Raw genomic sequence first — 24,387 nt, 5'->3', positions numbered from 1 at the left:
CTCACCAATGGTTTGAATAAAGCTACTGTGATTTATTGAGCACTTTAATTGACTCTTTATGTCAGAAGTTTCCAGGCAAAATGAGATCAGAAAGACAAAGCCATTTGAACAAAGAAAAACAACCATTTGTTTTTGTACTTCATTTTTTTTATGTTTCCTTTTAAAGAAAGATTTTTAGGGGGAAAATAGCTCTAAGTTATATATCAAGAAGAGGAAAAAAGCAGAGAATTTCATCATGTTTTCAGGCTTATCATATACCTTGGGAACACAGATTTGCATCATCATATACCCCTTACCACAAGATTGTTCATAAGACTCCTTGGCTCTTGGAAAGATCTGGAAACCCTGCTGGCCTACCTGAGGCAGGCTTTTTCTAGTGACCAGCTTTTTCAGCCACAGTTAGCCACCAGGGGGCTGCTCGTGTAGAAGGAATAGTGGTGGAGACTACAGCTCTCCTTTAAACCACCCCAAAACGTCCCAGGGCAGCTCTGGACCAAAGCCCAGGAACTTCCCCACAAAGAACGACTCCTGCTATAGCAGCCCACAAGTTGTATGGTGCAACCTCCTTGAAGGCAAAGAATAAAGCATAGATTTGCAAATAGTCCATGGGAAATGAAGCCTACAGAGTCTGTTGGGGAGAGAAGGCCCCTTTTCTCTTGCCCAGCCAAGCCCTGGGGGCTGCATCTTTCTTTTTTAAAACATGGTGCAATCCTGCTTTTCTAGATGCAGTAACCAGCTTCAGAATTCCTGACAGTTATGGTTAATGTCGTCAGCAAGACAGTATTTGCTCCCCTTTCCCTATATCACTTGGAAGAAGCTAGAATATGACATATGTCACCAGCTGGACAGCCAGAAAACTCTATAACAATAATAATAAAAATCTTCTGTACATTACTCCCACAGTGAGTGAAAGATGAATATCATCCTAGCTCAGTTACACTGAGTTACATCAAATAAGTGTGTATATTGAGTGGTGAATTAGAAAGTATTTTTGATCATTGTTAATAAGAAAGTAATTGTATTCTGTTGTCAAAATAGTTCTGTTGCACTGTAACTTCCTATTGGCTGCACACTAGCTGGCTGGGTGCGCACAGTTTTCTCAAGGAATTGCTCAGAACATTAGTCACCTGATTTATTTCCCCCTAATCTGAGCCACGCCTTTGGGATTTCAGGGGAGGGGGCATCATAAACGGTATATTTACCAGACCAGCACACTTCAAGCTTATACTATATTTATGTCTTCCAGATTTTTTAGTTGCCTATTTCCAAGGTAAAGAGAACATCAGGGGGCGTCTCTTTAACAAGTGACCTGATCAGTTTCAACCCTACACTTAACTCTCCCAGGATACAAATAATGGCATGCCCTCCATAAGGGCTGATTCCGGGGGTAGCAACCGCGGCGCGAGAACCTCCAGATGCTTGGGCCAGCCAGGGGGCCCGCGGGAGGAGCCCGAGGGAGCGCCCAGATGTCCTGACACGCGCGCGCGCGCGCCACAAGTGGTTTGGGGGCAGTAGGAGGATTGCCGCTCGGGTCGCTCCTGTCAGGCAGGCAAAGAAGGCCGCGCTCATGGAAGTTCCTCCTCCCGGGTCACTCATCCCCGCCCCCCATTCCTTCCTCTTCTTCAACTGCAGGAAGGACGCCCCAACTCCCATCTCCGCGCACCTGCAGTCCGTAGTCCGGTGGGTGGGTGGGAGGGAGATCGCAGGGGCACCAAAGCCAGGACAGAGTCACCACGCTGGGCAGGCGTGCGGGGTAGAGCACACGTGCCGGGCCGGGAGGAGGGAGAGCGCTCCCATCTGGGGGGGAGGGGTGGGCAGGCGCGGGGGCGGCCGGCCTGGAGCGGCGAGGGCCGAGGACCCGGGGTGGGGGGGTCAGCACAGGTGGCGCGCAGACAGGCAGGTGCGCAGGCGGCGGGTCGGAGGCGCCGCGAAGCGAGGGCGTGGGGTGAGGACCTGGGGTCCGGGGGTCAGCCCCGGGGGCGCGGGTCCGGCCGAGCGTCGGAGTGCCGTCCGGGCAGGGAACCGACAGGGCGGACGTCAGCGCCCGCTGGGCTTTCCCGGGCGGCGGCGGCGGCGGCGGCGGCGGCAGGGTGCGCGGCCAGGAGGCCATTTCCTCGCTGCGCCCCTGGCGGAGCCGGGTTTGCCTGCTCTCGGCCGCCGCCGCCGCCACCGTCGTCGTCGCGCGAGTCGGCCCGCCAAGAGGACTGGAGGGGAAACCAGGTCACCGGTTGGCACCGCCGGCGCCGAGCAGGGGGCGTCCCCGGGGCCCCGGAGTAAGGTAGCGCGCGGGGCGCGGGCCGGGCGCGCGGGGGGCGCGGAGAGGCGGGGACTCGGGGCCCCGGGACTCCACTCGCTTCCGCCGCGGGTGAAAGTGGAGTGGCCCCGGAGGGCCGGCGCGGGCCTGGCTCTGGCCCGCCGCTCTCCGCTCGGGGAGTTGACATTTGGTCGGAGTGTCGCGGCGCTCCCCGAGACCCCGCCGGCGGGAGGAGGAGGGGGCGGAGGAGGGTGGAGACTGCGGGGCTTGGCCAAGGAAGGCGCACATCCTCGGGCGGGCGGGCGGGCGGGCGGTCGTGACGCGGCGGGGATTAACTTTACATGAATAATGTGAGTGCGCGCCGAGAGGAGACCTTCGGCTCCGGGCTGGGGCCAGCGCCCGCAGGCTGCCTTCCCCGGGCGCGGGCGCCCGACCCGACCGGCTCCAGGGCGCTGGTAATTGGGCGAGAAGACGGCGGGGCGGGAGGGCGGGCGCGGAGGCACGGAGGGCTGGGGTGGGAGAGGGGGTGGGGGATAAGGGGTAAAAGGGGGCGACCGGTCCATTGCGACTGTCCGGCGGGGTGGGCGGGATGGGGACGCGTGCGGCGGGAGCCCCGAGGGGGTGGCGGGCGGAGACGCCGGGCGCGCGTGGGTGGCGGGGGGTGTCACCTCCGTACCTATCTCCGCGTGGGGTGCTGCACCCCGGCTCTGGGAGACGGCAGCCGCTCTCGTGCTGTGACGGCAGACAGCCTGGCATGGGCAGCCCCTGGAGCACAGTGCCCAGGGACCGTCTCCCCCCACCCCCCGCCGCTCCCCTCGCCCGCCCCGCTCCGCGGCCCCCCAGCTCCGATCGCAGTGACTCTGTGCCTCCTACCCCCGGAGCCTAGTTGTTGACAGGCTCCTTGGGAAATGGAGTTTGGCATCTTCAGCGCCGCGGAACCCAGTGGAAGTTTCCATGAGAAGGAAGTTGTGTGACACACGGGGGTTCGGAAAAGGTTGGCTGGCACGGCGGGGTTGGAGGGGGGGGGGCGCAGTTTAAAGGGACGGTGAGTCTCCGGTCTCCTGTGTTTGCCCACTGCCCCTGGCATCTCCAGGGGTTTGGAAAGGAGAATTCGCTGGCTGCGGGGTGGGTGGGTGGGTGCTGCGGCCGGAGCTTCCTGGGCTTCTCCGAGCCGTCTCCGGAGTCGCGCTCCTTCTCCTGGGGCAGCATCTTCCTGCGGGCGCCTCCAGCCGCCGGTGACCCCACTTGTGCCCGCGGGGCACCCTCCCGACTCTCGGGCCACGACTCACCTGGGAGAATTGTGTTTGTCTGTTTGTTATTCCTAGTGGTTTTCGTCCTTCTTAGTTGGAGTCGTCATTTTGGAGGACGATTTCCCAATAACCACTGTCGGATTATTATGGGAGCTAATTCTTAAGCCTTCTGATTTGTCTTAAGGAGGGGGGTGGGGCTGGAGTTGTTTGTTTTCATTAAAGGCTAAATGTCTGATTGCCCCCCCCCCCCACACCCAAGTGGGAATTCTTAAAGAAGGGCCTTAGAAGCATGTATGAAATGAGTTAAAGAGAGTTACCTGAACAGCCAGGTTCTGACAACTAGTTCCTGTTCTCTTCACACACTGAGAAACCGCGACCATTTCCAACACCTAGGCCAGTCAGTGAACGGGCTGGAAATTCTCACTCAGTTTGTTATTGATCTTAGGTACGAGTGGGATTCAGTTTGTTTTTTTTTTAAAGATGGAGAAATTAACTATTCTTTTAATAGTGTATGAGACAAGACCAGCAGTTTCTTTAGTGATAAATATATTAGGTAACAGAGACGTGTTGGGCAATATCTTTTTTACGATTTGGCCTTTAGTTAGTAATGCTAGTGTATCCTGTAATATGCTGCATACATTGTGTGGCAAAGGAACAAAAAGTGCATTTCAGTGAAAAGGGTCCATGATTTATTTTGAATATTCATGGTAACTGATCTGACTCCCTAATTCACTTCGGTTAATTATTTCTAGTTCTGATAAGAAAGTCCTAAGATGGCATATACTAATGTAAAAAACATGTCTCAATGGGAATTATTTTGAGTAGTGGATGACTTTTAAGATGTTTTCATGACACTTGGTTGTGTTTCAATTGGTCCAAAGTGCTATTCCATCGTAAGTGATTTGTTTGGTGTCACTCTATGTGAATGGATTTAGTGGCCATCGATTTATTATTTGTGCATCTTAAAACAGATCAATCAAAAAATCATTTTTAGTTAATTTTGAAAGGTTACTTATACATTAGAAGTGGAAACATCTGCTAGTAAATAAAGCTTGGCTTTATGAGTGAAAGTAGATGATGCTGAACATAGCACATGAAGCAATTCCTGTTGGTATAACAATGCAAATGAATAATTTTGTTGATATTGGGAGAATGTCATATAAAGTCGCTGACTTTACGAAGAGGAATAAAATCTCCATCTCCTGTCTTTTAGGGTTCTTTTTTCTTTTGTAGCAGATTCTGCTATCAATAGAGATGAATTAATAGACTTTTCTTTTGAGTCAGAATCTTTGGGAAAATTATAAGTTAAAAAAAATCTCCTTTAAAGAGAGAAAGTTAAGGATTTCACCTGCAGTTGTTGGAATCATGTGTGGAGCCACTAGTACAGTTATATGTTTCTTTTTTTAGTAAGCTCATCTTTTTGATGGAAATCAGAGTAAAGCTGATTGGTTTCTTTTGCTCCTTCTTCTCATTGTAGTGTAAGATGATATAGCACCTTCTTAGAAAGCCCTTCCCTGACCACTGGAGCAAGGGCTATCTCTTATTCTTTTTCAGAAAGGCTGCACTGGTTTTTCTTTGTTTGTCCTTTTTCTTCTCTATTTACAATGTGAATTGTTCTTTTAACTTGGCAATCATTAATTACCTTAACAATCCTCCTTATTAGAAAATGGAGTCAGTGAAAAATGGAGTCTTGACTTCTTGACTTATTAGCCTTCACTAATAATTTCTGTGGAAGAGCTCTTGACACACAGCAGGTGCTTCTTCAGGGTACAGCTTCATTGAATGTACTAATAGTTGTATCCAAACACTATGTTCTTCAAAACACCTGAGCATCATTAGTTGGTGCCAATGGGTTATGACAACATTTGCAGTATGTGTGTGCATACATAAAACCCCGTGTATGTGGCTCAAAATCAATACCTCTTCTCTCACTCTCTGTCATCTCTATTGTTCATTAACAAACTCAGCAATAGGCTCACCATTCTGGGTAGTGACAGTGTAGAGGGCTATTTCTACAAGTTCCTTTTGGAATATTTGACATGAGTACATAGAAATACTCAGCAGTAGAGCTGTCATATGCGCCCACTTGATTGCCTAAAGACATTGACCTTAAGCTCCCTGAATTTCAGTGGCATCTTTATTTGTTTCAGAGGCATTGTCAGTACTAAGAGTGAAATTCCAGAAACCAGACATCACTGGGTGATAGCAATGACTTCTCACTCAGCAGGTCTTGGCAGTCCCTCTGGCTTTGGCAGTTCTAAAGAGACCAAGGGCATACAGTGGTTGAGTTTAGGCTGTCAAAATGGTGGTTGTAGAGGGCAAACACGGGACTAGCAGGACCCAAATTAGATAGAAATAGTTCTTGATGGTATGCTTGAGAATAACCTGTTACCCTATGTTGTAAGTGAAACCAGATAAACTTTTCTCTTTTTTCCTACAATGTATGTTCAAGACACATTCTAGATCAGATGATTGTGAGAACTACTGCATTTTTTTAGTCTTTAGGTCACCAGAGTATGGTACCTAAGGGATCATCTTCATATTATTGTACATGAAAAGTCTTGCCAATTGAAAGATGAAAGGAGATTATAATTGATATTTATGGAAATTTGTTTTTGTTTAGAGAGACAGCTTTCAGAATTGTCTGAGTAAATGCAGAGTACAAATATGACAAAAGGCTGTCAGGCACCCATAACTCATGCTTATTATGTTAGCTAGTCAGGAGGTTGATACCTGAGAATTGCAGTTCAAATCCAGCTTGTACAAGGAAGTCCGTGAGACTCTGATCTCCAATAAACTACTGAGAAAGCCATAAGCAGATCTGTGGCTCAAGTTGTAGAGTACTACCCTTGAGCAAAAACACTCACGGACAACACACAGGTCCTGAGAGTTCAAGCTCTAGTACTGGCACACATACAAAAAAAATCCCACAAAACAATGAGACTGTTAAAAGTGTGAAGAGAAGATCAACATCTTAGAGAAGAAGGAAAATAACAGTAAAATCTTGAGTACTTACTGCTTATTTATTTAGCTGTGAGTCTCATTGTAGCCAACCTCACAGAAAATAAGAAATGTAGAGGTGGTATGTAGGATAGTGATTAGTATTGATCATGTAACACATGCAGAGTACTTGCTGTGATGCCTGGCAGCTAATATACATTCATATGAAAATATCTAATCATATTATGGACAACAATACTCCAATAGAAAATAAAGTATGTCTTTAACCAGTACTCACAGGAGGAGGGAATCTTTTTCTCTGCTAAAGGCCATTTGGAAATTTATATCATTCAAGGACCATACAGAGTTATCAGTGCCTAAAGGGGAGCCATGGACAGCTAACAAGAAGCATCACTGGGAGCATTTGTGTTTGTCCTGTCATTTTGCGGGCCACACATTCTGTACCCTTGCTCCAGTGGGGAAAAAAAAAACTGTGGAGAGCTTTGTGAAGAAAAGCATCCCAATGTGAGTTTATCTCTGGGGGCCTGGGCTACTGTGGTCCAGTGGTAGAGTTTTGGCAGTGGTCCTGGATGCTGAAATAGAGCTCAGAAAACCTAGAGGAATGAATGGCTAACATGTCCTTTAAGCTAACTTTCTCGGCTATCTAGTGTGTCAGCCAGGCTTTTGGTAGCGCAATCTGAGAGGACAGGAGAGCCAAGTACTTGAAAAGACTCTATAGCGACAGACTTCCCTGCACAAGCGGCCCTGATGTTTTTGCTTTAGTCTGCAGAGCTCTTCTCCCATTTCCATGTCTGCCCCACCTCTGAACTGTAATGGGAGGTGGGCTATTGTGTGGGTTTACTCATTCTTGACACCCCACTAAGTACCTAGTCGAAAGTTTGGCATGAACACAGTTGAAACTTGTTGGAAGAAATGATAGCTGGGGGAGAAGAGGTAGCGCTTCTGTTTTTCCTCCCTGTACTGGGTGCCTTCTAATTTTGTTTTGCCCAGAATGAATGTTTGCTGCCTGGATTGCATCATGAGTCCAGATTGCTGACTGTTTTACTAGAAGGGCTCATACTAGTGTCAAAGATGGTTGAGCAATGCAGGGCTAGTTAACTCCTTGCTTGGTTTAAAGTCATCTTGATTCTTTGCTGTGATTTTTCATTTCATGTACAGCTATTTGGGAGCCTACTATGTGCTAAAGCTTTACTAGGCACTTTGTGGTTTAGTATATAGCCATGAGAAGAGGTAATAGATTTTTAAGACCAAGGGACTCTGCATGCTCTCCACTGTGATGAAATGATTATGCCTATTGGAGTTCCTCCTATGACACCATAGCCGAAATAAAATTATTTCTGTGGAGCTGATAGTCTTGTGGTCTCTGTAGCCCAGTTGTAGTGTGAGTTCTAGTGCAATTTACATAGAATTCTCTTGTATCCAAGTAATATAGAGTTGAATATGTTTAGGCCTGTGAGTTTCTGATTAGGGCTCTTCACTCCAAGTATTTAATTGACTTGCTAGTCAATTATGGCACTTAAGCAAGGACCATATATAAATCACTGAGTCACATTCATGTCCTTCTATAGCCTCTTCTCAGGAAACTGGCCAACTTACAACTACAATAGGGATTGACATTCCATGCTAATGTTCCTTGGTCTCCATTGCCCTAATTTTTGAGGACTTTGGAGACTTTCTGTACTGGCAGTTCTTCTTGGGCAGTACTATTTTTATTGAGTGAGAAACTGAGCTCTGCTGTGAACTCAAGTATCTTTTCCAAACAAGTCAAGAGGGTCTGGTTAGAACCCAGGAAACTTGTCTTTACCCAGGAAAGCATACAGTAGTTTTTCTATCCTGACAGGGACATATTCCGTCTAAAATACATGTTCAATGGACATAGATAATGCTGATCTCTGACAGCCTTAATGTGTAATGTGTGTATCTACTACTCTTAACCCAGAATAACTGACATTTGAGGCTTTGTCCAGAAAATAAAACCTTGAACAGTCTACTGGATAATGCTTACCATAAATGAAATGATAGTCTGGGCACTAGTGGCTCAAACCCAAAACCCTAGCTTCTCAGAAGCTGAGATCTGAGGATCGAAGTTCAAAGCCAGCCCAAGCAGGAAAGTCCTTAAGACTCTTATCTCCAAACAAGCACAAAAAACAGCCAGAAGTGGAGCTGCAGCTAAAGTAATAAGCCACTAGCCTCGAGCACAAAAGCTAAAGAACAGAGTTCAGGCTTTAAGTTTAAATGATAGGACACACACACACAAATTAAATCATATTTATGTAGATGTGTTCAAAGAACAAAACAAATGAAAAATTCATAGTCCAACTTGTCACTGTGAAGAAACTTCTACTTTTTATTCATGAATTCTTCCTAGTCTGGATGTTGGATTATAATTTATACTTTTTTCTAATCCTGCTCTTTAAAAATTGCCTATACATACATGTATACATGTAGGTATGCATATATGTGTAGATGCTGAATAGAGATGATTCACATGTAAGAATTTGGAAAGAGTTTATCTAAACTAAGCTATTCATTTAAGTTGTTAGTGTCCAAAGGAGCTCTTCTGGGCCTCATGGCTCTCATTTATGATCCAGACCTAGGGATTTATCAGAAAGTCATGGGTGTTAAGTTGATGGAAGCAAAAATGTGGACAAAGGAATTCATGTTAACAGCAGGCCTGTCTTCCTTGAAGGCTCTTCCCATTGCCTGCAATGGGCAGAATCAAGAAGTAGTTATACATTTCATGAAATACTATATGACTTTGGCACTCAGGAACCCATTGAACATTCTCTTATGTCCTCTAACATTTAGTCCCAACTTTTGCCCCTAACTCTGTGACCTGTAACTCTTGAGCCTCACATACACTTTCCTCACTTTATTAGTTCTTTTTCTCAGAAGTCTGTTTCTACAAGTGTCTACAATGTTTACACAGAACAGGTGCTCAAAACTGATGAATGATGATAACAATCATATTGTTCCTGGGTTTAGTCACCTTTTTTCACGTTTCTCTCTCATCTGTATAAGTGTCGAACCAACTTGCATGTCCATACCTGCAGAATCTGTGTGACAAGTGTGTGTGACTTCCTGTGACAGGTTTGTCTCACAGTAATAAAGGCACTGGTTGTTTTCTTTTGCCCTTCCCATGCCCAGCTTCCAAATCATGGTAAGAAATGTCACTCACTGAGGTCCCAAACCACAAATCCTGTCATGTTTTCGGTCCTTTCTTATACCTGGATGTGTTCTCAGATCCGATCTTTTTGTCACTGTGTTTGGAAATCCTGAGCTTAATAACTTAATATAGAACTTTCAGCATCCAAGTTTATACTAGTACATGTTGTGAATCAGTCCAAGAGTGTAGACAGCAGGTGGCAAAATTCATTTGGTTACCATATTTTGAGGGGGGGAGGGTAAATGGCTAAACTGCGGTGGAAGAAGTTGTGAGGAAAAAATTCACTTTATTGCACTTTAAAAAACAAAGCCCATTCATTTTAATATTGTGCTGCATTTTATAGTCAGTGATAAATTAAAGCAGTTGTGTTAGCCCCACACTGGACCATTTTGTTTTTTTACTTTATGTTTGTATGTAACACTAATTAATACTACTGCCGAAGTACTTTGCAATGTTCTGAAAATTATGCTAAATATGTTACTTTTAAGATATTGTAATTATCATTTATAGCTTCCCTTTATTTCTAATGTTTATATTATTAATTTGTACAAACCTTTTTTCCCTGTTGTGTACATCTTGTTACCTTTGAAATTTTACCTGAGCCCAACTATAATTTCTGCCATATCTGGAGAACTAGACTAATGTGTTTTATATCTGAATTGTAGTTACAACAGATTAAAGTACAGGATTGAAATAAATTTGTTAGTTTTCTTTTTTATTAAAAAATGAGCCAGGAGAACTTTACACAGTTAAGTTCTTAAAAAATAACTTACTATTTGTGTGGAGGATGAACCTATGGATTCATTCTGTAGTGTAGTATTTATAAAGAATTTGAAAAGCATCTAGTCTCCTGGTGCCTTGTAGAAAATCAATTTATTTGGTTACTCGCTCTATAGGTTCCTAACCATAAGGTGAAGGAATGCTTTGAAATGTATCTACATGTATTTATTTACTCTTAAGAATATAGGGTGACATTGTCCAAAAAGAAATGCACTCATTACCTGACTTATATAATTGTAATCCCTCTGGACATTACCTTTATAATAACGGTAGAAAAAAACCGTTAAAAAGAAATATATACTCAGATTTCATTTAATTGAAATGATCACAAACAGATCTTAAAATAAACTTCTTCCCTACCTAGAGTCCATCCTTCTACCCAGCCATCTGCTCCAATTGGGCTGATGCTAGGTGCCAACATTTAAAACTTTTTGCTAAAGAAATATGCTGTCTGCTGAGCTATCCACAGAGTGATTTAGTGTAGCACAATGTTTCTCAACAGCAAGTACTATTCACATTTGGGGCTACACAATTCCTTTGCACCCCATCCTAGTGGCCTCAGAATACAGTAGAGTTCTCTACTGGACATTGTAAGATGGTTAGCAGCATCACTGGCATCAACCCACCAGGTTTCAGTAGCACCAGTTGTGACAATCATGAAAGTCTCCCAACATTGTCCTCTACTAGGAGGCAGAACCATTCCTACTTAGACCACAGTTGTAGAAGATAAGAACCAGGGCTGTGTATTGGAACATGTGGACTCATTATACGTGCTCAGTTTCTTCATCTGTGATATGTGAAGATTAAATAAAATAATGCAGTATTTGATCCACAATTGAATATCAGCAATTCATAGTAATGGTAACACTAATACTGAACTGGAATTGCCATATGGTATGTTTTTATGAAGTAGTAAGGACCGTGAATAGTGGACAGGCAGGGAGGGCTCTCAGAAGAAGGAACATGAAATACAAACATAGAAAGTGGGGAGAAGCCAGGAGCCCGTGGCTCACGCCTGTAATCCTAGCTACTCAGGAGGCTGAGATCTGAGGAATGTGGTTTAAAGCCAGCCTGGGCAAGAAAGCCCGTGAGACTCTTATCTCTATTTAACCACCAGAAAACCAGAAGTGGTGTTATGGCTCAAGTGGTAGAGCGCTAGCCTTGAGCTGAAGAGCTGAGGGACAGCACCCAGGCCCAGAGTCAAGACCCACGACCGACACCCCCCTCTCCAACAAAAAAAAAGGAAATAGGGATAAAAGTGTGAAGGATTTTGGAAATTGTGGGTAACCCAGTCTGTGTATAAAGGATAATAAGGAGCATGTTGGAACTACAATGAGGAAGATGAACTGAGCATATAGCATGAAAACATCCAAGAAATTCTGAAAATCAGATTTTTGTTTGTAAAGCGTTCTTTGAGATCTTTCATGAATGAATGTGTCTAGGGGTGAAGGGAACAGTTAGGAGAATCTGCCCAGAAGGATAATGGAGGGAGTGGGGACAGTTACATGTTAACAGATTCCAACCTCTCCAAAAGGTGGAAATTTTTGTCTAATTCTGATCATGAGTAATTTTAGCAGGCTAAAAATGGTAGAATTTTAAGTTTACTTTGAAAACAGAGGCCATGTTAGATCCTCTTCAAAATGTTTTCAAATCAGCCTAAACACTACCTCATAAGGAGCACTGTATATATTTGCCTCTAATTCCTTATCTGACAGATGCATAGTCTATGGCCATATTGAAATGATGTTGACATTGTTGTTTTGATCCATTATGTAATATCAAGCACTGATTATTTAACTGATTGGGATTTATCTCCTTATTAGAGGTAGATGAGGGATATTAGAATGTGTAAAGGATTGAGAAGATGGCATTATAGAAATATCACATAGTAATAAAAAGTTTTTGAGCACTTCCCTAGGGTTATCTGATCTTTAATTTCCTTAGTCATAAAATGATAAGTATAAGTAAAATAGTTAATCTGTTATCTTTACCTCAAATATCAATTAAACTATTTACAAAACAAGTGTTCGGACCTATGTTTCTTTGGGTCTGGCTTACTTGTAATAACTAGTATACGTATAGGATAATCTTACCAGACAATCAGAAAAGGTCAAAAGCTATGCACATATGACCTTATAAGATGATGTTAAGTGAAATGAACCCCAAGATAGTGACACAAGAAGTTTTATATTTCTTGCTGTTGTTTTTAACATACTATAATGTACCATGTGATTTTTTTTGTTTCTTTTGCATATTCTTCTCCCATGGTATTATCCCTGTTTTCACTATATTTGACTCCAGTGCCCTGCATCTTGTATATACATTTTTCTAATTTGGGGAGGATAAGGGAAATAAAATGCTGAAACAAGGATACAGGTTGACCCACTGTAACAATGAGACATAGAAGACACTATGTTGAAAACGAACTTTACAACTTCTGGGAGGGGGAGGAGGAGTTGGGTAGGTGGGGAGGAAAGGGATGGCAGGGGAAAAACAAAGAAGGGGTAACAATGCTCGATAATTTATATACTCATTACCTTCATGTAACTGTAACCCCTCTGTATAGTATCTTTACAATAAAATTATATATTAAAAAAGTCATAAGTCACAAGAAAATTACTAATCAAAAGCTTTGACTCAGAGGCAGCTAAAATAATCATAAACAATGACTTAGGACAAAGTGCAATAAAAGCTTTATATTTTTTAAAAAAAGTGTTGGGTTGTGGTTTGCAGAGCCCTAATATCCCAACACTGAATATTAGAAGTATAATGTTCTAATATCCCAGCAATAAACATTAGAAATATAATGTGAGCTATACATGTGGCTAAAGTATTTTCTGATAATCACATTACAAAGAGATATAAAATGACCCACGATTTTAATTTTAATACTGTGGTTTATTTTACCCAATAGCATCAAAATATTGTTTGTCTGTAATCAGTACAGATGCATTCGTGACATATTTTAAGTTGGAGTACTTCTACAAAATAGAAGCATATACATGGAGATGTCAGGGCATACAGGCCAGAGTTGACTTTGGTATATTGATAGAAATGTAAAAGCCATTTCTCTGGAATAATTTTTAAGAGCTTTAGATTATGCAAATGATTCATTATATAACAGCTTGATGAAAAATACTAATTTCCTTAGCAATTATGCTAGTATGCATTCTATAATTGCTTACTAAAATAGGGCAGTCAAAAGGATGTCTGGGTTGTTTTCAAATTATAAATGTACTTTACCACATTTACACCAGATCCATATGTTCCATAAAGAACCTATAAAAAGTACAGGGTACATGGTATCCGTGTATGTATGGAAGTATCATTAATTCTGCTTTGTACAATAAATATATGGTCATAACAAGTATTTAAATGGGGGAACATGCATTATAAGCCTGAAGCAACTACAAGAAAAGGAATCGCTCTCCCTGTAACTATGCAGAACATTTTACCTTTATGAAAACATTATTTTGTGTGTGTATATGTCATTACTAAGGTCAGCTTAGGGCCTTGCATGCTTGCTTAGCTGTTTCTGCCCCAGGCTGACAAGCTACCATTTGAGCCGCACTTCCTTTTCTGACTTTTTGTTGATTAATTGGAGATAAGAGTAACAGATTTGACATTTCAAAGCCTAAGCTGGCTTTGAACCATGACTCTCAGATCTGATCCTCCTGAATAGCTAAGATTACCGGTTTGAGCCAATGATTCCCAGCTTTAAGTTTTATTAGAATGTCTTATTCTAAGAAATGAGGGCTCAGTGAAAGAGTGCTTGTCTAGTATGGAAAGGCCCTGTGTTCAGTCACCAGCACTGCAAAGCAAAGCAAAAAGGAGACACTAAGATCATATTAAGCTGGGAGTATTAAGAAATAATCAGTGATATAGAATCAATATGTTAAAAATAATAATATGGGGCTGGGAAGGTGGCTCAGTGGTAGAGTGCTTGCTTAGCATGCGTGAGGCCCTGGGTTCAATTCCTCAGTATCACATAAGCAGAAAAAGCTGGAAGTGGTGCTATGGGTCAAGTGGTACAGTGCTAGCCTTGAGCTGAAGAGCTCAGGGACAGTGCCCAGGCCCAGAGTTCAGGCCCCATGACTGACAAAAAATAAAAACAATATGCCTTTGCATTAGCCTAGGAATGGCCAATTTCTTTACAGGTCTGTTTCTGTGAAATACTATAAGTATTTTAAAAATTAAAATATGCAACATTAGGAATTTAATCCTGACAACATCTGCCAGTGATTGACATCTAAGATCAGGGTATCCCCCAGCATCCAGACTCCAGTGCTGTCCTGTCACAGAGCAGAGAGGAAAAACTCTCATTCATGTATTGAACATGGGCAGGTAGAAGATGGGGATCCTGAGTCTTGTGTTAGGTGGGAGCGAAGATCTGAAGTGAGACATATCAAGCAGCAGTGTAAACATAAGGATGTAGACACCCACGTGAAACGCTTGGCTTTTCCATCTCCTAGCTAGGGTCTCTCTGGCAAGTTTCTTGACTGTTTTGAGCTTCTGTCACTACCTCTGTGCCACAGAAATAATATTCGTATGGTTTGAAAGTTTCAGAATGTTTTAGGGTCTATGAGGAACCCCCCCCCCATTTTATTCTCATTTGGGCTCTGAAGTGACTGCTGCTGCAGAGTGTGTTGCACATTGTGATGCACTGTAATGAATGGGAGAGTTGATTTCAGGACCCCAGTGGTTACCAAAATCTATAGATGCTCAATTCTTTTATATAAAATGGGGTTTAGCTCAGTGGAAGAGTATGTGCTTAGCATGTATGAAGCTCTTGTTCAGTCCCTAGAACCCCATCTCTCTCTCTCTCTCTCTCTCTCTCACACACACACACACACACACACACTCACACACACACACAGAGCATAGTATTTTCACAAAATTTCATAAAATCCTGCCTCATTTAGTTAGAATCAAGATTAAAATTTTCTCTGATCCTGTCTTGCTAAACACAAACCACTTTTTGTGATGGTTTCCCTCACTCCTTTGTCTAGACCTTTGCATGTTTGCTCACTTACTATGAATACATTGTCCAAAACTCATATTCACCAATCAGACATTTCTTTTCTAGATTTTAAGTTCCAAGAGGGCAAGACACACAGTTAAGTAAGTTCAGTGCTGTTTCAGAAGTATGCACAGCAGGCAGGTGCTAAGCAAAGCTTTCCTGCTGTTTTGGCCAACCATACATGGGCTGTTTTCATATAATTAGGATGAATCTAATTTTAAAGTGAACAACTGAGTGTCCTCAGATGAACCAGAATATACACTTACAAGGCCCTGCTGTCCTGCATTATAAATAAGGGAATAGGTTGTCCTGCAGAAAAGCTCAGCTGTTCTTTTTCTTTTCTCTTAAAAAAAAAAAAAAGTGATCCACTCACAGCAGACCTGAGATAGACGATCTCTTCTTGCTAAGTTGGCAAGAATTCAGAGCCTCAAAGTGGACCTTCTCCACTAAAGTGAAACTCAGCAAATATCCCGTCTGAGCATTAGTAAGGGGGCATGTTTGAAGATGGCTTATTTACTCTGACTACACCCCAAGCGTGGTAGCCCGGTTCCTCAACTTGTATGGCAGCAAGGACTTCCTTAGGTGACAAGTTCAGGTTTCTGCTAGGACAACACTTCTGAGACCACTGTCAAGTGACTTTGTTGTTTAAATTTCCTTCTTTTTTGCTGGATATGGTGCTATTACAGCAACTTTGGTGGCCCCAAGCTTTTTTGTGGCCTTTTCTCCCTTTCAGATGTTTAGTAGCTCACAGTACTCATTACATAAAACATGGGTGATGGGACATTTTCCTGAGGACGTTTTAAATCCATTTCTTTTCATTGTTTCATGGTGTTTAAAATAACTGTTTCAGTGTTGTTTTGTGGCTTTAAATCTCCACTGGTGATTCATTAACATTTGAGTGAACCCTGGCAGTCCTGCCTCTTCCTTTCTGCCTCTTCCCAGCTCTGTAGAAAAAGCCCCTTCTCAAAGTCTTGTTGTCAGAGTTTTTGTGCACATTGGACCATGAGGCCCTTGGTCAGCAATCAAGATAGATTATGCCAGTGCTCCTGCATTATTCCATCCTTGCCATCCTGGAGCAAAAGGGATGTTGCTTATTTTCTCCATGGGAGAGAATGGAATATGCAGGAAGTTGTGTTTTTTGATGGATCAGGAGTGGGACCAGAACATACAGATCACAGGAAGTTCTAGTGATCCCGTGCCTGGGACCTTGGGATGAAAAATGAACCCATCTTCTGTAATCCTGGGGCCATGCTAAGGGAGGGGCTCAGTGATCCTCTCTTACAGGAGAGGCACGTAGAAGTACTTAGCTCTCACTCCAGTGTTTCTCTAAAACACTTGCCTTCCAGTGCAAGTTGTCTGTGGGAGCTGGTGAAGAAAATACCAGTGGGAGAGTAGGGAGGGAACCAGGGAAACATTGACAGCCAATATGGGAGTTAGCCAAAGCAGTGACCACTGTGGGCACTGAGCTGAATTGCATTGGGGAAGCTTAGAGCCCATCATGGTGCATGCTTGTCCTACCCAAGAAGGAAGGATAGTATGTGTCTACCAAATGTTGGTTCCATGGAATTTCAGGTGTACCATGTTAGGTGTCCAAGAGGAAGCCCGAGGCAAAGGAAGACAGCTGCTGAGTGTCAGAAGACATGACTACAGGCATTGGCATGGTCAAGGTGTCCACTGCACTGACTATAACTTGGCTTTATTGTCACTGGCAGGCTCCCATACAGGGCAACCTCGAACCAGTTTTCCTGAGGCTTTGCTGGCCTTCTCAAGGCCTCTGCCTGGTCCTCATGAGCTTCAGACTGCCTTTGGCTGGAACCCTGGAGCAGACCACACCAGCAGTGGTTCAGGATTTAGTAGAGAGAGATCCATGAAAGCAGAAGGAACAGCAGATTCCCCCATGGTCTTCCCCAGCCTCACCCTCTCTGTGTGACGCTCTCTCTACCCTCCCCAACACCCTGTTCTTCACCTACATAGTCAAGTGGGCTTAGCAAATGCATTCTCTCTCCTAGTAGCTTCTGTGTTTCTACTGTGTCATTTATTCCCCTGGAATGAGATTTCTCAACCTTGGCACTTTGGCACTATTGACAGGATGGGGAAGATCACTGTTAGTTGTAAGGTAATTTTATATTGTAGGTTGTTTAGGAGTATCCTGGCTTTTAATCAGCAGTGACTCCCCGCCACCTCCACCATCTCCACTGTGACAACCAGAAATGTCTAAGCATCGCCAAGTGATGTCTGAGGGACAAAAGCATTCCCATTTGAAACCCATTGCCTTAAACCTTAGTTCTCTATGTGAATCCCTTCCTCCCTTACGTTTTTGTTTTATTTTGTTATATTTATTTTATTGTAAAGATGCTGTACAGAGGGGTGACAGTTACATGAGTAAGGCAATGAGTACATTTCCTATCGAGCATTGTTATCCCCTCCTTTGTTTTTTCCCTACCATCCCACCTCCCAACCTCCTCCCCTCCCCCCCCCTCCCCTAAGTTGTAAAGTTTGTTTTCAACATAGTGTCTTGTCCATCTCATTGTTACAATGGGTCATCTTGTATCTTTATTTAAGCATTTTGTTATTTCCCTTCCCCTCCCCATATTAGAAAAACGTATATACAAGAGGCAGGGCACCGGAATCAAATGCAGTGAAAACAGGAGTTATACCAGGGGGAGGAACATACAAAGAAACAAAAAATAATCACATAGTACATTTTAAGAACCTTACTTTATTTTTTATTACTAATGACTGTCCATTTGTTATGCTCTTGGGTGTCATGGGGTAGGAAGAGGAGTCCAAAGTCTAGGAAATGGCATATATCTCCTAGTTGTTTTTGGTGCTTCTGCCTCACCTGTCCACAGCTTACCCCACCCAGCAACTACGAATCATTGGTCTCTGCTCTCCAACTTGTCTCTCCTTGAGCCCTGATCCCTTCCTCTCTCCAACTGCATAGTGGACATGTGTACCATGGAGAATGCCACTTTCTGTCTCTGCCTCCTTTTCAAAGGCTCCTGTTCAACTCAAGAAAGCAAACTTTCATGGCAAATCAGCTGATAAGTTATATAGTAAGTTGAAACATAACACTGTAAAAAAAATACATTCATACTTTTTTTTTGCCGTCAAACATTTATCTGGCATCCAATATGCTCCAGTTACGTGGTTGGGTATAGTAGTGAGAAACATCCTCCCTAACCTTCCAGATATATACAAAATAATGATACTAAACATACCCTCATCCAAACAAAGCCTACTTTTATTTTATCCATATATGTATCCCCAATTATGGAAGCTGGGTGTACAGAAACCTAATATTGTCCCAGAAAAACTTACAATACCTTGCTCCACACTTCCTAAGTTGAAAACCCTACCTCCATGGAATACAATGAGGAAATCATGCTTTGAATTACAGGACTGCCTTCTGTCACATTCAGACGTGGTTTAGGAGTGCAGTCCACCTGGACAAGCAAGTTTCACAGTTTAACAAGCTCCTTAAATGAGTATTTCACACTCTGGTTTGTTGGCACCCTCTTTTGCTAGTTTTATGTAACCTGTTCCTGCTTTGCCTAATCCAGCAGTTATGCCCTCCAAAGAGGCTTCCAAGCACTGAGAAACAGGATGGCATTGCTTGTGCTTTTTTGGCTGAGGCTAAGTTACAGAGAAGGGAACTAAGGTAACAAGCCCAGGGGTGAGGACTATGAAATGGTGATGTTCCTGAGAACGCTGCTGTAGAACGTGGCCTCCGGCGCTGCCCTTGTGCGTGCTCTGTGTCCTGTAGAAAGGCCTGGCGGGCGACGTCCCTGACTTTGATGCCTTATTATGCCTTAACATTTCTCCTAAGTTGTGTCACCCACCCATAGCATTCACAACACCACTCAGGGGTGGTTAGAAATTCAGCCTGAGACCCCCTGCTTAGACCTGCTGAGCCAGACCTGCATTTGACAAGTGCCTCTGAGGCACAGGCAGAATTTGAGAAGCAGTTAAGTCCCTAATTAAATAGGAAGAAAAAGACCATCTCACACACACACACACACACACACACACACACACACACACACACACACACAGAGTGAGTTAATATGGTAACCCTGTTGTGTACTGATTAACCTCTTAACTCAAGTTTAGTATTTTTCATACTTGGTTACCAACAAATTAATGTACCTTGGAACAGTGAGTCACAAAAATAGAAATCTTAAGTAAACCATACTAAAAATAGAAAATATTTGAGTATATCACGTGTTTTTGAAATATTTCATTCACTAAAAAAATGTGACCACTCCTTCTTCTCAGTGTGGTATCTCACAGTTCATGATTGCAAAGTGGAATTCAGGTTACAGTAAAAGAAAGCAGTTCTTGAAAACCACTGTCATAAAGACCTAATGTATTTCTTTATATATGTTGGTCAGTATTCCACTTGAGATAATGAGATATTATCCAATTCAGATTATTGAATGAGATGTCTGAGTAGCAAATAAAGAGTTTACATTTTCTGAACTACAAAGCAATGGCAATAAGATTTTAAATGTTCCCACAATCTCAGAAAACAATTGTGTAACAGAGAATTCCTCAACATCCCCCAAAGATACCTCACTCAAATCAACATGGCGTCAACAATAACCACAAGGAAGCTGAAAGATGTGTATAATAATTACAAACCCCCAAAGAATTCCTCAGGTTCCTGGAGATGCAGGATATCGCAAAGTGACACTATAGTTGTAATACCTTCAGAAGTAAAAATGTTACAAATTTACGAGAGATTATTTGAAAATTTGGTCATTTACATTTCAGTACTGGGGTTTGAATTCAAGTGCAGCTGGCACTCTACCATTTGAACCATACCTCCAGCCCAACCTCTTCCTGGTTAATTTGGAGATGCTATCTAGTGCACTCTTCTGCCAAGGCTGGCTTTGAACTATATGATTTTCTAGATCTTGGCCTCCTGAGTAGCTAAGATTACAGGTATATTCCCTAGACATCCAGCTCATCTACATGTCTTTAACATTCATTTAGTTTTACACTGGTTTTTTAAAAAAGTGTTATTTAATAAAATGATTTTTTTCCTTTTTTTAGTGAAGTTAAACATTAAACATATCCTACCAAAGTCCAAGTGTAAATGAGCACAAAAGAAGTTATTTAGATAATTAAAGCAGTATGCCTTCCAGAGCCGTGTGCATCTATAGACAGAGGGAAAACCAAGTTGCTCTTGAAGCACTGGTCCGAGGGCAAGGAGTCCCATTTCACCACGTGTGGGAAAGAACTAGCCAGTGGGGTGAGGCCCAAGCGCTTCTTGCAGGAGAGTGCTAATGCCAGGCTGGGATACAGTTCCCAGGAAGTGATTTTGATCTCCCAGGCAGGATCTGTGCCAGCCATGAGCTGTCTTTGAAATGCCTTTGCCCCATGAGACATCAACTGCAATCGCCTGATACCTCCTAGCTTCTCAACTGTTCTGCAGGCCCTACTGTCATGAAATGATCATTGACTCAAGCAATTTCTCAGAAATGTCCATGGAGTTATTTAAGCAGTAGGTTTTAATTTAATTTTATTGTCCAAGTGATATACAGAGGGGTTATAGTTACATACACAAGGTAGTGAGCACATTTCTTTTAACATGATTTTAAGTACATTTTTACAGAGCTGTGATGTTTTCTTTATTCTCTTCTATAATTTGCATGTCCATTTATAGAATCATCACTTTTATAGTAAGAGTTTTTTTGTTTGTTTTTGTTTGGTCCTGGGGCTTGAACTCTGGGCCTGACCTGGGCACTATCCCAGAGCTCTTTTGCTCAAGGCTAGCACTCTACCACTTCAAGCCACAGTGCAACTTCCACTTTTCTGGTGTTTTGTTGGAGGTAAGAGTCTCACAGACTGTTCTGCCCAGGCTGGATTCGAAACATTATTCTCAGATCTCAGTCTCCTGAGTACCTAGGATTACAGGTGTGAGCCACCAGTGCTTGGCTTATGTCTTTAAGAATATATATATATATATATATATATATATATATATATATATATATATATTTAAGATATATATATTTAAATATATATATTTAAGAATATATTTAAGAATATATGTTTTGGGTGTAAGTTATGTGTTATAAAAGATGATATAACTAGAGCTCCTGATGAGATGCAAGTATTAAATGAAGTATGTGATTTTACTTATTTTAAGCTGTTCTGTTACTTGGTTTCAAAACTAAACAACAGTCATCTTTGTGTGTGCATGTATGCATGTGTGTGTATGCATGTGGCAGTACTAGGGCTTGAACTTAGGGCCTGGGCACTGTCTATTAGCTTTTTCAAGTGGGGCTCTACCACTTGAGCTACATTTCTATATCCAGATTTTTGTTGGTTAATTGGAGATAGGTGTCTCATGGACTTTCCTGTCCAGAGATAGCTTCAAAACTAGATCCTCAGGGCTGGGAAGGTGGCTCAGTGGTAGAGCACTTGCCTTGCATGCATGAGGCCCTGGGTTCGATTCCTCAGCACCACATAAGCAAAAAGAAAAAAGCGGGAAGTGGCGTTGTGGCTTAAGTGGTAGAGCAATAGCTTTAAGATGAAGGGCTGAGGGACAACGCCCAGGCCCAGAGTTCAGGCCCCACGACTGGACCCCCCCCAAAAAACAAACAAAAAACAAAAAACAAAACAAAAAAAAACTAGATCCTCAGATCTTAATTTCTTGAGTAGCTAGAATTGCAGATATGAACCACTGGTGCCTGGTTAAACATTATCTTTTTGATAGTAAATGGCTCTAAGATTTTATATATTTTGACTATATAAACATACCAATGAAATATCATTTTAATATGAGCTAATTTTAAATTCTAGCATGTATATGTTAAATAAATTAAGTTTGAAAAACAATGTGAGAAAGTATAGTGGAGTTATTACAAATGACAGCATATATAATAACTTACATTTACTTATTTCTAAATGACATAAATCGAAATCCTTGAATAGTGTCTTTGATCATTTTTATATGTTGTTTTTATTTTGTAAATTAAGACATTGATTTGAATATCAACCTGTGATATGTATCATTGGCAATATTTTGTTCATTTAAAAAAATTGTGACTCTTTTTTGCATGGTGGAGATACTTGTATAAAGTAGATCCATTGGCCTCTAAACTAATAAGAACATGGCCAATTTTGAAGCACATGCCAAATAGAACATTATATTTTTAGAACATTGGCTATAAAATCTACATATTAGTGTAGTGGTTTTTTCCTTTGTGATTTATCGGAGATTGAGCATTTTTCCTTTATTAATAAGTATATTAAGTTATTGGATTATCTGCATTATATTAGACAGATTTTATTTATACTTTTCAAATTAGTAAGAAAAGCGAATGTTTCATATGCACCAATGTGACACAACTCCTCACAGTTAAATCTACTACTTCCACCTGGAAATGTGTAAGGTTTAGACTTCTTTCTGTAACTCCCACAGTTACCCTACAAACAGAATCCATAAGCTAGAATTTTGCTTTAAATATTGTATATTTGAATTGTTGTAGCTGTTTTCTACCCACTTACATAAGAAACCTAAGAAATCAAAATCAAAACAATAACCATCACCGGTAAGTTTATCCCAAAGCCTCAGATGACGAATTGTTTTGCTTCAACTCCCAAAGGTTTTAGTAATAGTCTGGGCTGATATATTTGGGAAGTTTTTTGTTTTTTGTTTTTTTTTTTTTGGCATGGTTTTTTGTTTTGTTTTGTTTTGTTACCAGTTGTGGGGCCTGAACTCTGGGCCTGGGAGCTGTTCCTCAGCTCTTCAGCTTAAGGCTAGCACTCTACCACTTGAGCCACAGAGCCACTTCTGGCTTTTTGTGCTTATGTGGTACTGAGGAATCGAACCCAGGGCCTCATGCATGCAAGGCAAGCACTCTATCACTGAGCCACCTTCCCAGCCCCTTGGGAAGTATTATAAGGCCAGATATCTGGGCTTAGTCATAGAGTGCTGTTTTGGATTAGTAATGCCTGCTATGGAAAATAATAAGAGAATGATGGACTGTGTGCCATGTAGTATTTTTTGTTGTTGTTTTGTATTTTTTGTTATTGTTACTGTTTTTTATCTGTGTCCTCACCAAAGGAAGACTAAGTATTTAGAATACTGTACCAATAGATTGTCTTTGGTTTTCTGCTTCTGATTTCTGAAACTATGCTTGCTCTGAAATTTTGCTTATATTTTTTTCAAAAGTAAGCCTAGTAAGTAAAAATTATATAAAATAATTTTTTTAAGTATTGGGGATTGAACCCAAAGCATCAATGTCACTGGGTAAATGCTCTACCACTTGAATTATGGCTCTCTGGCCTTTTGTTTCATGTTTTGTTTTTAGATAAAACTCTCACTAACTTCCCCAGTGATGGCCTCAAACTGAACTCCTCCTACTTTTCCCTGCAGAACAAATGTGACCACAGGTGTGCACCACAACTCATGGCAAGACTGATTGTTGATTAGAAGGTTAAGGACAGTATTATATAAAATACAGAGTGAACATTTTATTTATTTTGCTTTTGAGTCCTGAGACTATGTATAAAAACATCGTTAACAGTGTTTTAAAAATTGAAAGCAAACTAGGCACCTGTGGATCATGTCTGCAATCCTAGCTACTCAGGACACTGAGGTCTGAGGATTGTGGGTTGAAGCTATCCCAAGCAAGAAAGTCTTCTTATAGCTCCCTCCCCACAAAAGCCAGGAGTAGAGCTATGGCTCCAGTGGCAGAGCAGTAGCTTTGAGCAGAAAGCTAAGGGAGAATGCTCACACACTGAATTTGAACCCCAGTACAGTACCAGTACCAAAAAATAAATTTAAAAAAATCAAAATGGCTGGAATTATTTTCATATGCGAAGTTCTCAAAATGAAGCTGAAGAAAATATAATGTATTACCATTTCAAGTGCTTAAATTGTATTTATGCACTTTATCATTTTGACTTCATGATCTACTTTATTTCTTGGTTAACAATA

At 41.9% G+C, this 24,387-nt stretch overlaps 1 protein-coding gene across 3 annotated transcripts in view; it reads left to right on the top strand.

Moving 5' to 3' along the window:
* Window positions 1-2,106: 2,106 nt before the first annotated feature.
* The window catches only part of Thrb (thyroid hormone receptor beta), a 376,510-nt gene continuing 354,229 nt past the window's right edge, over window positions 2,107-24,387 (top strand). For 2 of the 3 annotated variants that reach the window (XM_042679968.1, XM_042679966.1), the window contains exon 1: window positions 2,592-2,709. The gene's annotated coding sequence lies outside the window, so the exon portion shown is untranslated. Of the gene's footprint in view, window positions 2,279-2,591; window positions 2,710-24,387 lie in introns of those variants that run through there. The other variant, XM_042679967.1, reaches the window with a different exon arrangement.

This window comes from Dipodomys spectabilis, unplaced genomic scaffold (assembly GCF_019054845.1).
Source record: "Dipodomys spectabilis isolate Male_0828 unplaced genomic scaffold, ASM1905484v1 ptg000054l, whole genome shotgun sequence".
Taxonomy (NCBI): Eukaryota; Metazoa; Chordata; class Mammalia; order Rodentia; family Heteromyidae; genus Dipodomys; species Dipodomys spectabilis.
Note: the sequence above shows the minus strand (reverse complement) of the source record. Positions and strands in the feature narration are given on the sequence as shown.